The 17,100-nt window shown below is 45.5% G+C and overlaps 1 long non-coding RNA gene across 1 annotated transcript in view; it reads right to left on the bottom strand.

The window, feature by feature from the left end:
- Positions 1–14,295, bottom strand: part of LOC109317447 — a 30,053-nt gene extending 15,758 nt beyond the window's left edge. Inside the window, exons 1-2 of the long non-coding RNA XR_002103050.1 lie at positions 12,995–14,295; positions 6,649–6,772 (exon numbers count right to left, since the gene is read on the bottom strand). This is a non-coding gene — a long non-coding RNA (uncharacterized LOC109317447). The remainder of the gene's footprint in view (positions 1–6,648; positions 6,773–12,994) is intronic.
- Positions 14,296–17,100: the final 2,805 nt, after the last annotated feature.

Genomic DNA, 17,100 nt, shown 5'->3' with positions numbered 1-17,100 from the left:
CTTTGAGTTGTGCAATTATGGCCCAGCCTGGGGATATAGGAGTTATTGGATCTGTTCCAGGTCTGACCCTGGTCTGCTATGTGACTAGAGGGAAATGACTTCCTTTCTGTTTAGTGGGACTCACCACTGCCCTAGCTCCACTCCCACTGAAATCCCATGGACAGGTAGGGGAGCACAAATAGGACCAAAGCCAAATACATTTTTAAATCCTACCCCCCTCAGCTTACATGTCTCCATCTGGGGACTGGAGAGAATGGATCCAATTCTTCTCTTACACGTTATGTCGTTTCAAGCTAGGATGGGACTTCACAGCCCGTTAGCCAGTCCTCAGAAATTGTCTGTGTGCATGCTCGTACCCCCCAGCCCTCAGGCAAAATTAGGCAAAATACCTTACATTTGTACTTGCAGCATGACACAGACTTCAGTGGCATTAAATTTGGCTTTCCTCAGCGCACGGGAGAGTGATTCAGGCACAAATCGTTTTAATTCCAAGGGGAATTGTACTAAATTATAATATACACTGGGATCAGAGCTGGTATTATGGTTCCACCAATGGAGAGCGTATAAAGGACTAGTAATGGATTACTATATACTTTGATAAGAGGCTAATCAGTTTTTCCAGTGGCTGGTGAAGTCAGGGCAGGTTGAGAGGTATACTGAGACTGTAAACCTCATGGGGCAGGGACCCGGCTTATGTTCTTTGCTTGCATAGCATAACTAGCGCCGTGTGGTTGAATCAGCATTATTCAGTGGAAAACTGTTTTGCTGGGAAATTTTCTACCAGCTCAGCTTATAAGTCTGATTTATAACCATTTGTAACATTTTTGACTTGTTAACAGCTCTCTCTGTCTGATGCTACCCCTATCTGTTTCATGCTTGTAAGAGTAATTAACAGTTCATTAATTATTTATAAATGGAAACTTAATACAGGTCAGGACCAAAATGTGTTAGGCAACTTGATATCTGCAGAGGGAGACCAGAGTGAAAAAAACTCTCGCACTGTTGCATGGTCTGTCTCGACTTATCACTCTTGCTTTGATAAGTTTTGAAAAGAGTATGACATCTGAATTTCCCTTCCCTTCCATAAACCCCGGTCTAAAACCATGCCCCGAGGAGGAGGAGCAGGAAGTGACCAATGAACATACATTTGTTCGTAGCATCCTGACAGACAAAGAACCGGCCCTCTACACATCTGTCTTCTATGCTAAATAACTAATGTATAAGTATAAGCTGTCACTTCTCCAAACTTTGCCTTCCATCTTCGCAATATTTTGCAACACAAGCACTCGTGCCACATAACGGGTGATTTAGCTGAGGCTTTTTATAGTCTAAAATGGCTTGAAGATTTGTTTGGAATTACCTTGAATGCATTTGAAACACTTAAATTGTTGTCTTTGCATTTGGGGCTATTCACGATGCGCTATATTTTTAAAAATCCATTAGATGGTGGAGTAATTCAGAGATGTCTCTTCCATTGTCTTTCCAAGCATCTCCCAGCCTCATCTTCTAGAAACCCTTGCCTGAATTCAGATAGTGAGGAGGAAGACCAAGCCTTGGGGACTTAAATGATCTCGATTCACTTCTGGCTCTGCTGCAGACTTCTGGTGTGACCCTGAGCAAATCATTCAGGACCTGCCTTTCCTCCACGACAAAGAGTAGGGTTGTCCTACCTCATCAGAGAGCTGTAGCTTTCACTTGAGTTAGCAGGATAAGATAGTTATCTACACATTTCAGAGGAGCAGGGGATCTGGGCCCTATTGCCCCTGCCTGTAAAATATGCATAATCCTTCCCTAGCAGGTGTGGGCACCATGTGCATAAACTCATGAATGTCTGTGAGGTGCTCCGGCGGGACTGCTATACATCTTAGTGAGATTTTATTTGATGCCCGTTCCAGTACTTGGGATGGGGTTTTGGATCGGCCCCTCTCTCACTCTTTCATTGCAACTAAGGTTTGGGGATAATTTGTGTGTTCTCGCATTTCTGGAAAGCTAGCACCTTCTCCCAGGAGGCTTGGGGAGGATATATACATATACTTTTTAACCATTTCCAGCTTCATCTTGGTGTCTTCTCATCTCACTTCATGTTCAGTGAAACCGCGACGCTCATGTTTTGTCCAGCAAGGGCCACACCTACTCCATTATCTCTAAACCGCTGCCTGCTCCTCACCGACGGCCTCGCAAGTCTGCACTTAGGACGTTTAAAGCTGCCGCTAGTTGTCAAGGGGTCCTGCACATTTTTATACCTGACAAGACCTCGCCTAGAAGCCCCTGGGGGAAAGACCGTAAAAATGTTTTATGTAGGAATAGGTTGGTTTCTGTGCAATAAAAACCAAAGCCATTGAAAAGCAAGCTCCTGTGTAATTGCAAAGACAGAGGAGATAGCTTCCATATGTTTGAGTGGGTGTGAGAGGCCCGGAGCCTGCATCTGTTCTCTTTGTTCTGTCAAAAAAAAAAAAAAAAAACTAAAGAAAGGAAGAAAAAGAGGGGAAAAAAAAAGAAAAAAGGGAAAGACGGTGTCTCGGGGAGAAACTGACCTCCTGATAAACCCTGACCAGGACCAGCCACCAGTGTGGAGGGTCAACATCTGGCTTGGAGAGGGATGTAGGCAGGCCTAGCAGGATACAGTTGATCAATAAATTGTGCTACCAGGCACAAAATCAGAGAGATCTGAGAGGCATTCATTAACGAGCTCGTTAAGTGATTGATATGCTTAATTTTCCTGTCAAATGCGGACTTCCCTTGTAAACATGTCAATTGAGAAAAGTTCAAGCTTGTCACTCGGATTTATGGCTGGAATAACATGTAGGTGGAAAAGAGCGACACGTCCCCTGTGGCCCATGCTGCTTCCTATTAAATGTAAGGCCAGCGAATCCAGGTGCTTCAAGGTCCTTCTCCTCGCCTCCTACTCCTTTCTTCCCACAGCTGAGATAACAATAACAGACCTTCAAAACCCAAAAGTGGGCAGAACTTGGCCCCAGTCGCAAATAGCCCCTTAATTTGTTCATCTTGATAAAGCAAGAGGCATCTCACCGCTGGAATGTCTTTGATGGCTTGTTTTGGAAACTCCAATTCCCACTTATATCATGGGATTTGTGTGTGTGTAACTGAATAAAATATGCATGGTTGGGATTGTTTGAAACCATGTAACAAAAGCTGTCCTTGGTGCCTTTCCCTTCTCCCCCACTTTTCCAGTTAGAATGACAGGCCCTGATTTTTTTTCACTATGAGCTCAATCTTCTGCCCCCAAATTATGATTTTTATAACAACAGAATAACCCAGGGCACCAGACTGTCTTACTGTCTCCCCCAGGGCCTGCCCCACAGAGTTTATGAGGCTTCAGCCACTAGTGGCAGCTGCAGAGACTCACTTTTTTAACACCGGAGACCTCTGTTAAATCTTGAATCAGGCAAAGTAGTGTCCTTTAGGAGAACACCCCTGCAACAAAATATGCTGCCCTGAGGTCCTCATGGCTGCTCCAAACGGGCTAGCTTGGCAGGGAAGACAGCCATGTTAAATGCCACGCTACCCAGGTAAGATAGCCGGGCAGGCTGCTGTGTAACACTTGCCCTGCTTTCAGTTCTGGAGCTCTGCCTGAGTTAGAGCAAGGGTCTTTCTGCACTGTGCCATATAGGCATATCCAAATAGCCCCTTTATGAAGGGTTCAGCCAACTGAGACCCAGATAAACTAAGTGAAATTCATAGCACAGGGAGAAGGAGCTCCTCCTGAAAGTCATGAACCTTTCAAGCCGCAGACTTTGCAGAAGGACTTTGCCCTCGGGTAGGAAAGTGGGCTTACGCAGAGTGATCATCACAATGCAGTAACAGGGAGACACAATTCACTTCTGTGCAATGGGCCAGTATAAGACTTATACGCACTTAAGCACTGGGCATTTTAGCCAGGGTGTGAATTAAGCCTTTAGCATCCTTGACTGCTAACAGCAAAAGGAAATAACTGGGGTTATGTGCCCTATTTTACTTATATTTATTTACTTGCAGGCAACACGATTTTCAAACAGCTTGAGGCCCAGCTATCCCTTGTTATTGTTGCAAGGCTTGGATTGCATCACTGAACAGCAAAAATAATACCTTTTCTGCACTGCTATGTAAAAGGCAGAGGTCAAGAATACACTGTCGGCATCTTGCATTCCTACAGACGCAAGGAAAATGCTTGACAGGGGAGAAGCATTAGGCCAGAAACAAGGATGTTGCATTTCTCTGCCTCTGTCTTTAACCTGGCTATACTTTTCCAGTTCATTTGGTGCCACTTACCAGGGCTAAACAAAAACAACAAGTATTTTCTAATTCTATTATGACATTTAATAGGGGGGAAATTCCCACTTTCTTCCCAGGCCATTTTGTATTGCTGGGTATAAAATAATGGTTGTCAGATGAAATGTGGTATGTGGCCGCATGTGGATGTACTCATTCCTGTCTCCCTTTAGTGGCAGGTTTCAGCAACTACACAGTCCACAACTTAAATATAGCTAAAGGAGTACTTTAGCTCAAATGTTTAAGGCATTATATTAGTACTTACAGTCTATGAACCTAGCTTTGCTGCTGGCTGTGGAGCGAAGGTCTTGATGTATTATAGAAATAGGAGCTGCTTTGTAATTTCACATGTTCTGATGAACTGAATGATCTTTAAACACAATTTTGAAATTCAGGCATTAAGGTTTTTCAGCTTAAAGACAACAGCCTCACATGAACTGAGCAAATTTGGTGAAATCAAAACAAGATGCTAAAAGTGCAGGTTCCTAATTTTGTTGAAAATATCTTACTACTATGTCCTCATTTAAAATATTTTTGGAACAAAAAGTCTTACCCATATTGTTGCTTTGAGTCTTGCTAACTTTACACGTCACTATGATGAATGTGGTATAAATATAGAACAGGGTATAATGTACCCTTCAAAAGACTTTTACAATATTAAAACAACAACAACAAGAAATATTTTCAGTATTTTGACTAAACATTTTGGGGGGGGGAAAAGCATTGAAAAGTTTATGTGCAAATTGTGAAAAACAAAAATAATTCACATGCAAGTCTGCACAATGAAACTTATCTTCAACTTTAAGATTATCACCCAAAAAATCACTAGCTGTTTTCTATCACCTCTGTGTAAATGCCAGCATAGGAGAGAACTATGGTCTAGTCCTCTATGCTACTGGCCTCCTCTTATTCAAATCTTTCCTGTAAACTTGGCCATAGTACCCACCACAAAATCGCAGTATACCAATTAACAGCAATAGCTACCTTCAGAAATAACTGCGTTCTGCCAGATCTGTTTCTGAAGATGCTTGTTACAAGGATGGCCATGACATAGTTTTCCTGTCTATCCAGAATGGACAGACTTGTTTTTTTAAAAAAATACTTGTATGCTGGTTAAAAAACCTAATCTGTTGTACCCTCCATAGGAAAGTTTACTACCTAGGTTTCAAACTACAGTTCAGGCGGATGGTTTTGTTAGTGCAGGGCTGAACAGGGATTCATACGATCATGTGGGTTTACTCCCTGGCCCTGCCACAGGTTCCCTGGGTGATAGTGAGTTTGTGGACCTTTCTGAGCCGTGACCCCCATCTTTAAAATGGGTTCATAATCCACCTTTGTCAATTAGCGCGTTCTGATTGCAAGCTCTCTGGGGCTGGAGCTGTGTCATGCGATGCCTATACAGCACCTAAAACACAGGGAGCCCTGCTGTCAGCCAAATCCTCTGGCGCAGGTGCAATACGAACAGTAGCAACAGGCTGCCATTGCTTTAGGTGCGGTGTGCTGTGCTCCACGAGTGCCATTACAAGTGAGACCAGTTCGGCGTGGGCCTGTGCCAAGTGCCGTGCTATCGTGACACACATGACATAAGACCGCGTGCTCCCTGGATGCCGCTTTTACAAAAGCAAACCCTCTCCGCAGTTAGCAGAAGCATATTGCAGGGACTGAAATACCTGTAGGGTGCCCTCTTGTTTGCTGACTGCTTGACTGATACAGTATCTGTTGGCAGCATGCATATCAATTACTTTACAAGTCTGACAGGACAGCAGGGGCCCTTTTTGAAATGCGTTGTCTGTATGTACAGCGAGTAGATCCTGTAACAGGCTTCTCCCTGCCTGTCTGAGGGATTCCCTCCACCCAGTGAGCTGTAAGCTGGCGGGAAGCAGATGTGCCATCATTAACAGGTCTGATATTCAGTAAAGGGCCCAGGGGGATGCTTTCAATGCATTGCACACTGGGGATGGCTTGGGAAATGAGGCTCATGTGGTGCACGTGTGCAATGCTGGTGTGTGTGTGTGTGTGTGTGTGTGTGTGTGTGTATGTGTGAGAGAGAGTGAGATTCAGTTAACCCCTTATGCACTGGACTATATCATGAATTGTCAGCAGTTGATCCCACCTGGAGAGAAATCTTTGGACAGCATTAAAGCCAGGCCTTGTTCTGGTCAACACGAGTAATCCATGAAAGGCAATAAAGTTGAGCATCAGCCTTCAGGGTGGGAGTCTACAATGTTTTGGGTGCTGACATTTTTGATCTAATGAAAGATATCGGATTGACCCAGAGAACCTTGTCTGCGGTGTCCTTAGACTAACACGGCCACAGCCAACACCCCTGACATGTTTTAGGCACTCGGATCCCACAACAGAACTTAAAATCATTGGTACCCGGGAGCTGATCACCAGGCTTGGGGTCAGGAAGCAACTTTCCTCCTGGTCAGACTGGCAGAGACTCTGTCAGGTTTTCATCTTTCTCTTGCAGCACAGAGCATGGCTCACTTGGTAGGGACATCTGAAAATAACCACTAAATCAATTCTCTGCCACTGCAGCAGCTTGGGGAACTGCTTGGCCTCTCCTTTTTTCTGCTCACAACATATCATAGTCTATTCTCCTGAGGACTGAAATGCTTTAATCTAACTCAGGCTGTTGGTCTCAATGCAGGGGCAAGCTGGGCAAAATTTAATGACCTGTGTTATACAGTAGGCTAAACTACATGATCTCATAGTCCCTTTTGGCCTTTCAGCTCTATGAAACCTTGATTCCCTTCTCCGAGGCGATTGCCAGGCAAACTGCCTTGGGGATACATATTCCTGCCAATGTGCCAGAGAGCAGAAGACCTAGCTGGATACTGCCTGCATCTAAGAAAGCTCCTGTTATGGCAAAAGGATTCCCACCTGGATGGAAAATTTGCAAAATTGCTTCCCAAGATGACCGGCTACTACTTCAATCTTTCTGCTATAGAAGCATAAAAATGAACTAAGTGTAGCTAATGCCCACACTAAATAGCTGAGAGAAGCATTTCTCACCTAAAAAAGAAGCCGGGGGGCGGAACAAACCTAAGTAACAGACTAGTCATGCTGAGCTTTTCTTTTTCGGGATGGGGAAGGGAAAGTCCCAACAGGTGACATAGGGTGTTGTATTATCAACTGTACTATGTGCTTGGTTGCTCATCAGCCTTTTATGTGTTGCAGAGTTTTAATTAACAGACTGAACTGGGGTTTTCACTGTAGTCACTTACTCTCTACTGTGTCAAAATGGTCCTTTTGGATTTCAGGGTCTTTTTTTGCATTCAAGAGCCCTTCAGTTCAGGAGTCATTCAAAGCCATGACCTCAACCTGCCACATTAAAGGCTCCGAGTCCCGTGTTCTCAACCTGTCCAAATGGAGCCTTCCAAGAGCTGCAGCCCTCCAGAAACCCCCATTGGCTCGGTACTGCTGCCAAGTAATTTGCTAGTGTATTCAGCCCCTTAGTTTGGAGGGGAATTAAGTCAATGTCCCAAGAACCTATTTGAAAGCCAAATAGCAGCCAAATGGAAATCGGGAGGGAGAGGAGCAAGCCTGCTTTGTTATTCTGCTACTGCTGGTATAACTTGTCCATGTCTTCTTCTACGTGACTCAAATAATGAGGGGTAAGTGTGGAACAGCAGGAAGAAACCCTTTACCTTACCCTAGTGCTACATTGCAGTTATAATGCTCCCCTCCAGAAAAGCAATAATGGGTGGGCAGGGGATTTTCCCTCTCCAGCCTTCTCTAAATATTTCAATTAGATTCTGTTCCATTTCTTGGCTGGGCCCTTCCATAAATAAGCTATTTTGCAACGGGTTCATTTTTATTTCTGTTAACTTTTATCATCGAATAGCAGTCATCAAATCGACACCTCCATTCCCTGGAGCATATTCCCTCTGGTGTCATTTTTGATAAATGCCAAGAACATTGTAACAGCAGGAGACCATTATCCTGTGACATGCTCCGCTCTGCTCACGTTATCTCTGAAATAACACGGACGCTTGCTCAAATCCGCGCAGCCATCACAACAGGGACCAGAAACAGATCCAGCCTGGCTGAACCCAGGCTGCAGCTCTGGGTGCGAAGAGAAGGGCAGAGGAGCTCAACAGACCAGTGCATCATTCATCCTTGGCTTTGCTTCGACACGAACCTACTTGAAGAGTCTTTATCACTAATGGGCACAGCTGGAAGCCAAATGGCACCTATGTTATATGGGAAAAGAAGCCTGAACTTTGGGGTGGAGGAGCTACCAAGGAAGCAGCCTGCATGCAGCGTCCGTATGATCCTGCACCAGGTGTTGAAACTGCCCAGCGGTTAGAGGAAAGGGTCCAAGGAGACATGGCTGGGAGGGCCGTCGCGACTTTGTGGTGGATAAAGGCGCAGTCCCTTTTAGCCATTCATATAGGACTCCCCCTGGGTTGTCTTTGCCATGATACTGGGGTTAATGAATCTGTGCACTAGAATGGCCCAACACCAGGATCTTGATTTTTCCTCTGGTTTTGGTGGTTTACCCTCACTGCCCCCTTGCTGCACTTCTTCAGTGACAAACTAGATAACTAAGACGGAGGCATTATGGAGACAAAAGTTAGGCAGGGGAGGGCAAACTGATTTCTGATATATGCTGCTTCGAAAATATTGTTTTAAAAAGTTGGATTTTCATTTGATTCTTTGACCAGTTTGAAAAATGTTAAGTTTAGTTGGCCAGGGACTTTTTTGAAGTGGAAAGTTTTCAAAGAAAATAGCTCCTTCAAAGTCTCAGCAGATCCGTCTCCAGAGCTCTCTCTAGGTAGACTCTCTTTTTATTCTCCAAGTGACTCCCTCCTCATCTGGGCTGAGTGTGGGGAAGGGGGTGCAGCTGGTAGGCTGTTGGGGAAGGTCTACGTAGACGTAGAGGTCTAGTTCCCATTTGGCTTACACACTCCTGGAGAAGTACAGAAGCCTCCTTTCTCATTTGAGGGTCGAGTGCCCGCTCCTTGGCTTCCTAGCACGTGAGCAATTTGCCATCAGGCTGCATTAGCTTCACACTTTCCGTATTTATTTTGGCTAATATGACACAATTAACATATAATCGTATCTGTACCTTTCGTATCACATTAGGCAAAATGAATGCCATTAAAGGATGATACTAACGTGACATGATGGGAAATACTTAATGTGAAAAAATCCTTCAGATCATATTAACAAAATTAAAACGGCGGAATGGCTCTGGATGGGGCTTGTCTCTTCTGGGTCATTTGCCGCTGCACCCAGGAGCCTGGGGCAATCCTGTCCTCCTCTGCACTCGTGTGGTCCACGTCTCTCTGCACACAGGGAGCCAACTCTCATGTGGGTGGTGACATTTTAAGAATGAGAACAGCGGGGCTACCTTTGTAGATGCCCAAGTATCAATTTTCAGATTTCGGATCCCCAGTCTCAGAGAAAGTAACTGAGCCATCAGCTTCTAAGTGCCAAACTCGCTTTTGAAAACGCAACTTAGTCTCCTAAGGCACGTAGGCTGTTTGAAACGTTACCCATAGGAGTTGGGTTTTGCATCAGCAACAGTGATTATACTCGGCTATGTATAGTGAGTGTCCCTGGTAGATCTCAACAGGCTTTAAAAAGGATGCCAGTGTCCCATTATATAGCTGTGGAAACTGAGGCACAGAAAGGTGCAGAGACTTGCCAAAGGTGACCCAGCAGGTCAATGGCTGAGCCTCCAAGGGACTACCCTGTAGACCAGATTGATGCCAATGTTTGGGATTTGGATCCACAACCAAAGTCAGAGGTAGGATTCGGGCACAAGTTCACTGATGCTGAAAACACACAACTGTTCTCATGGACATTATGCCCCAGCAACCAAGGTCTTGAGAGCTGAGATATTCTTATGAGATGCCCACCTTTCACAATTCTCCTCTCTGTGATTTTTAGCCACCACCAAACAGGAACTAGGCCCTATCAGGGTTTGAAGACAACTATAACTATGATAGATGCAGCTTTATTTCCACAGATTCAAATAGACTTCTTCAAGTTTTCAGGAGGCTGGGTACCAAAACCGTAAAATAGTTTTGAGTTTGCCTCTTCCCCATGGGACTTTTAGAGGATTGCATTTGAAGTTTGGGATTTGTTCACTCCCCAAACAGGTCATGTTACCAGTGTTTGCAGAAATTGCCGAAACCAGAATTGTAGGGACCGCAGAAGTTGGGCTGCCTGCGCTCCATGCCCCTTGCTTAGGACCCATGTGATTTCTACTGTCTGCTTCCTTGTGCTTGATCTAATCTTAACATACGGTTTCTCAGCTACTTTTTCTGCTAGGCAACCTTTTGGATCTGAAACTTTAAGACATGGTGGCAAAACTTGAAAGGAATAATTAACAATTATTTCACAGGAGAAGGTTCCAGCTGGAGCAGTATCTGGTGGTTGAGCATATATCTAACAAAGGATTGTTATTTAAGCAATAACCCTTGAGAAATTGGTCGTTACCAGCATTAAACGACTCAGCCCATTGCCAAGGATGGTTAACGCTCTAATAAACTGGTCATTAACTGCAGTAACAATGAATTTCGAGGGGATTATTGCTATTATAAACCTTAATCAATGGTTTATAACAGCAATAATGTGGTCCTTTCCTTTAGTGGTAAGTAGGGCGGCATGAGCAGTCTGCCTGGAAATGTTTTTGCTCTGGCTGATAAGACGGAAAGCAGGCATTAAAATCCCATCCAACTCAAAACACCTTGGGAAAATAGCAACCCAAGACCTTCACTGTGAGGGGTGATGTGCTGGCCACAACATTTGCAAGTTGTACTCATGGAGTCAATGACTTGACAGCCAAGACTAACTCCAAATGATCCCTACCTCTTGAACCAACAAAAGGGAAGCTTCAGGTTCAAGAGATGGAGCTGCTGTCAAGAAACTGCAGGGTTTCTAACTCATGGGCAGAGTGTCCAGTTTCCCTGCTCTGAAAGCAGATTAGGTAGCGGGGAAGTAGGGAGAAGGAAGCTCATTTTGTCTGGATTCAGAATCCAGTGAAACACCGCAGATGTGAAGTCTGGCTGAAGTTTGGAAGTCGTTGGGCTTGTGATCTGCTAAGGAGAGACCGTGGATAAAGATACAGGGAGAGAAAGCTCAGGAATTGAATAGAGAAAGCAGCAAACACTCAGCCCTTGGATACTGTGCGGGTATCAAAGTCACTGCCAGTCACTTGAACAGGGCCAGGATACTACAAGCTGGTGTTTCAGAGGTCAGCTGTGCCCTATTGAATTGGCAAACTGTGGGTCCAAAACAAGGACTGGGGAGATACCTTCCTGACCACAGCACGCAGCAGCTGCTGCCTTGAAACATGACACTTGCCTCTACCCCAGATCAACGAAAAGCAAATGTCGTTTCAGGTCATAAATGATCTAGTCTCTGTTTAAGCCCACCCACTCTACAGTACTTGACTCTCTGACCTCCTTCTTCAGTCCGCCTTGCAGGGTAGCCCAGGGTGGGCAAAATGAGGCCCGGGGGGCTGAATGCGTCCCACCAAGCCATTCTATCCAGCCCGCGGGGCCCTAAAACATTTAGAAAATTAATATTTATCTGCCCTGGGCTGCCTGCCATACGGCCCTCAATGGCTTGCTAAAACTCAGTAAGTGGCCCTCCGCCCAAACTAATTGCCCGCCCCTGAACTAGCCACATTGCTTTGGCAGACTGGAAGGGGAAAACTGAAATGGTGTGGAGTTTAATGGAAGCAAGGCCTGCTCCATTGCTTGTTGTCCAGCTGGTTTTGTATTAAAATCTGAGCAGCTTTCCCACTCTCGGAAAAAAGAGGGTTGGGCTTGCAACTGAGCAGTGTGGAAATAAAAGGGTTGGGCAGGATTTCAGTCCTGGGATAAGTCTGCCACTTCCTTCTTCAGGCAAGGAAACTATTACAGCTTCCAGAAGTGGTGGATCAATACTGGTATTTTATCAGGGGAGGCTGAACAGGGTGGGATTTTTATTTGCAGAACTATGCAAAATACGATCATTCAAAACAATGTCAGCATTTAGAATAAATTGTTGCTGAGATTTCGGAAGCTGGATCCGATCCATGACTCTCTAAATTGGTTGAAAAAGCAGTAAAAAAAAGGAGAACTCTGAAAAAGTTTGGTAAAGTCCAGGAAAGCTGTTAGCTAGCTCTGTAACTCACTCTGGGCCTTCACTTTGAAGGGTCCCAGTTTGAGACTCAGCATTGAAGTGTGAGCACCTCCAGAGATGGCAAAGTGCAGGCATCGAACACGACACCGCTGGTCACGTTCACATCTCCAAAGCAGAAAATAGGCTGAGGGGCAAAGTGAGCACATCATTTAAATAATCACTTCTGTGAAGTTTTCCTTCCCTGCATTTTGGGGTAATAAATTCCTACCTGGACCTGGCATTTACTTAGGTTGCAAGGCATTACGACAGTCTTTTTTTCTTTTGCGCATAGCACATACAATGGTGCAGCCCTGATCTAGGGCTAAGGCTGCTAGGCGCCTCAGTAGTACAAATAAGCGAGTCAATAGTGGCTTTGCAGCCCGGTGATGCCAGTGAGCCACCTCCTGCATGGGCTACTTCTTGAACTGATGCCCTCTCCCAGGCTGGAGGGTATGGTCCTTCACCTAGCAGATGACCAGGCGACGGCACAGGCTCATTAGAGCTGACTTCTTGGTCTCTTCTGATTAATCTGGTTCACTCTTCTCAGGAATGAGTTAGAGCACAAGATGCTTGTCTGACACTGGCCTGGGGTACATACCTCACCTAGGGAAGCTCCCAGGAAATCCTTTGCTGGCCCACACAGCAGCTCTCGACTCCTTCACCTTTGGTAGTCACATCCAGAAGAATTACCCAGGTCTCTTCTTGAAAGATTTGCCACGAGGCACCTTGGCTTCTGCTTCAAAAGACCTAAGGGGAGCCCCACAGGGAGCCTTTAATGATTCGGATTTCAAAACTGACAACAAAGGCTGAGCTATGACCTCCCAACTCTCAGAAAGATTTTCTTCCCTTCTGTATCTAGGAGGAGGGGGAGAGGCGATTTTATTCTCAATCCCCAGCACTCCCACCTGCTAATCCAGACGCATTTGGAGGAGGAACTCCTCATTTGACAATAAGAAGAGAGACCCTGCTAGTACTTCTGGTGCTTTGGCTGCTCTCCCTCCTGCCCATTGCAACATACTCCAGTCCAGCTCTGTCCCAGTCTGGGTGCCAGTGTCCCTTCCACTGAAGGAGATGGCTGGTAACATTTCTTTTCTTTTTTTTTTTTTAGAAGGCTATAGTGGAATAAATTGGAAAGTTTACTTCATGTAGCATGGAAATAAAAAAGCTCATTCAGAAAGTTAATGATTTATTTTATAGTTTCATTATCAGGGTCACATTACTCAATAGCATTTCAAACATGTCATTTGTACAAACTATGGTAATTAAAATTTATAACGTACTTCATCAGCGGCATATGAATCTTTTAGCCGGCACTCTGCTGTCATATAAACAGTGTAATTTCAGCTGCAATTCACCCTTTATTGGCTCTCATTTGTGATTTAACAGCCATCAATGACTGTGCTATAAAGAATAAATTAACCATCCGTAAACCTTATGATGACAGGGACAGTCAAACAGACTTAAACTGCTTCTACCAGACTCTGGTTAGCAAGCAGAGATCAAATCCGGGAGGTGCCCATGTGAAAGTGCAAGCGCTCCTTGGTGGGAGGGTGCCGCACACAAGGAGCATCCGTCCATTTCCTAGATAGAGCATTTCATCAAAACCTCGGGACAGCAAATGCCTCCTCTCCTGCAAGCCATTTCCTGTCCTGCAGGGGGAGTGCCAATAAATAATACTGAGTTTCTGTTTAAGAAAAAAAAAAAAATCCCAATTCTCCTTTCTTGAGTACAATGGGCTGATAAGGCTCCTTGATATTGCCCTGCATTCAGGGCCGGTCCAAGGGTAAGTGGCGCCCTAGGCAAACTGTGTCCCTCGGCGCCCCCACTTCCAGTATAGAGGAAAATAAGTCTCGAATGAACTTTTACATGTACTTAAGGTGCAAGAAATCAGTGGCACCAGCTGTACGATGACATAGGAGTAGGGAGGGGTTCATCCTTTAGGATGATGTTGCCAGCAGTATGCTTGTGGCATAAGTCCGGCTGAGAGTTGAAAAGGTAGGAGTCACGAGTGATCTTTCCTCTAAGATCTTTTCAGAGGCCTTTCTCTCCTTACCGAACCAAAGGTCGTAGATCAAGGTGGAGCCATAGCCATCCAGGGCTGTTATTTATAATGATGTTCCCATTATTTTGTTCTGCACATAACTGTTGGTGACCTAGGCCTAGACCGCCTAATGGTTGGACCGGCCCTGCCTGCATTGCAAGTGGCGCAGTGGTTGCAAAATGCCGGGCAATAGTGCATCAGGCCCTATCGCTGCAGATCCTTATTGTGTCACTGCAAAAGGCCAAAAAAGGGAAAAACTTTGTGTCCAAAATGAACTGCTTGACATGCCAACCTGTTAGCATGCCAAAGCTGGAGTGGTTACTGATTTACCCAGGACAAAAGCAGAAGCCAACGGAGCTAAAATGCACTGACTTCTGTGGGTCCACGCTCCTGCTGCTGCGCTCAGGCAGCCTGGAGCCTTCCCAGGACCCACCTCACGCATAGTGCAGAGCCACCCACCGCCTGTCCCAAAAAGCCAGGCTGTTTCATTTACTGATACTAGGCAATCTCTTCTCCTTTCCTCCAGGACAGTTGCAAGTGCCATCAAGCCGGTCGTCAAGTGGAGTGAGGGGACCAGAAAAAACCCACCACAATCCTAACCCCGGCTAGTTTAGAGCAAATCCACAATGAGCCATTTCTTAATCGGGAGCTCCTCGTAGCTGACAATTATCCAATAGCTTATTTGTACCCATCCTTTGCAGAGGGAGCAATATGTTTTAATGGGATCTCTACTATGCTTATGGCTGACACTGTACAAAGCTAATAAATGATATGGATTGGATTTGTTACTGAGACATCTCCAAGGAGCCTGGGTCATACAGGCCAATAAAATTGGCCTCATAAATTTACCCTGACACACAGGATTACTCCAGCATTGCTGAGGTCACCTTCTCACACTGATTTATCGCCAGCCCATGGGTTAATAATACTGTTTACAGGGTTGTTGTTTTCCCCTACACGTAGCAGATATTAATCAGAGTGCCCCTGCCTTCCCGGCTCCTTGTGGGTGGGTGCTGGGGCTGTGAAGTACAGGGGGACGGTGGTGGTGACGGGAGAGTATTTCTGATTTATTTTCTAGATGAGGCTTTCTGTGTCTAAAAACCCCTCTCTTTAAAGAGCTTCAGGGGATTGGCAATACCACTTATTTTTTTACTGAGTCATGAGGATGATGAAGATCCAGTGAACCTGGCCTGAGCCTTGTCCACTCTGGGGAATTGCCCCACTTGAAGCCATCGAACCCCGCCGACTTGACTAGCTGCACAGCCCTGATGCCTGCGCACCTCAACAGCTCTCAGCTGCATTTTGCCCCCACGCAGCATCAGCTGGTTTCCAACTCCGCTGCACAAACAGTGGCTGCGCCAATGCGTCTTGGGGTCCCCATTGGTGCTGTTACTTCGAAGGCTGCAGTCGGTGTATGTGAGCCCTTAACAACTCCAGCATTGTCACAGGTAAAATTAGGCCAGCCTTCATCACTCATTATTTCTGCGTTCCTTGTAGTTGAGCAGACTGTGGTCTGGAAGGCTTTGTCTTATCTATACCGAGGTAAGCCTGGTTATCTAAAATGAGAAGCAGATCCTGACAGCAGGGGGTGGCTTTAAGACAGAGAGTGTGTTAGAGCCAGAGGAGAAGCTGGGATAGGCAGTGGGTGATCTGGGGGATTCATAACCTTTGCTCTTTTCCTCAGTGTTATGGGAACCCAGCTTCAGTGAAAGCAAAGCCGCAGCTACAATACCAGCTGATACAATGGACTCCATCCCTGCGCAGAGGCACCCACACAAGCTCTAGGCAGAATCAAAGTCCCGCATTCATGCTCAGAGGGGAATTTCACCCATGCTGTTCTTCATCTTCAAAGGACTTTACAACTATTAACTGCTTCAGTCCCAGAGCCATTCTTCCACAAGGCACTCACTCAAGTCGCCTCATTCCCATTTTACAGCTGGGGATCATGCGGCACAGCAAAGTTAAGTAACATGGTGAAGGCTGCAGCAACGGTGTCGGAGTCAGAACTGGGACTCCCTGATGCCCTGGCAATCAAGAGCAGCATTTAGTCGTAAAGTGATACAGGACCTTAGAAAGACAGAAGGAAGGATCTCAAGATGTCTCTATTTCTCTGGACCTGCAAGTGATGTACTTCAATTCTATAGAAACTGTTGCTCCCACTGAGCTAGTCTTTTGGGTAGGGAGCTATATCTTTGCTCTGTTTGTATAGCACCTAGTGTAACAAGATCCAAGTCCATGGTGGAGCTTAAGGTATTAGTGCAATACAAATATGAATAATTATAGCTGCTCCCCTTCTCTGCATGCTCCACAAATAACTAACATACCATATCAGCATTGTGCCAGTAAAGTCTTTACCATACAGTGAGTCATCAGGTATATCATGCTCTAGGCCTAAATGGTCAGCCTCTTTCCAGACATGAGGTTTTCCTTTAAAATGACTCGACAGTCACTCTTCTTGACGTTCATGTAAGGGAAATTGGTAACACAGCTGCATTTTTCAGGCCAAGCTTGGGCTTGGATCTGTGGTCTTCAAACCAAACGCTGTCCTTTCACCCCATGCAACCCTCCTGCCAGGAAAGGATTGCTAAACCACAGCAGTAAGACAGCTGCTTGCCACAGGCCTCCTTCCAAGCCAGGTCTCCCCCCACAGCTCTGTCTCATTT

The sequence above is a fragment of the Crocodylus porosus genome, unplaced genomic scaffold (genome assembly GCF_001723895.1).
Source record: "Crocodylus porosus isolate Cpor-Errol unplaced genomic scaffold, CroPor_comp1, whole genome shotgun sequence".
Lineage (NCBI taxonomy): Eukaryota > Metazoa > Chordata > Crocodylia > Crocodylidae > Crocodylus > Crocodylus porosus.
This window is presented reverse-complemented; position numbering and strand designations above follow the sequence as displayed.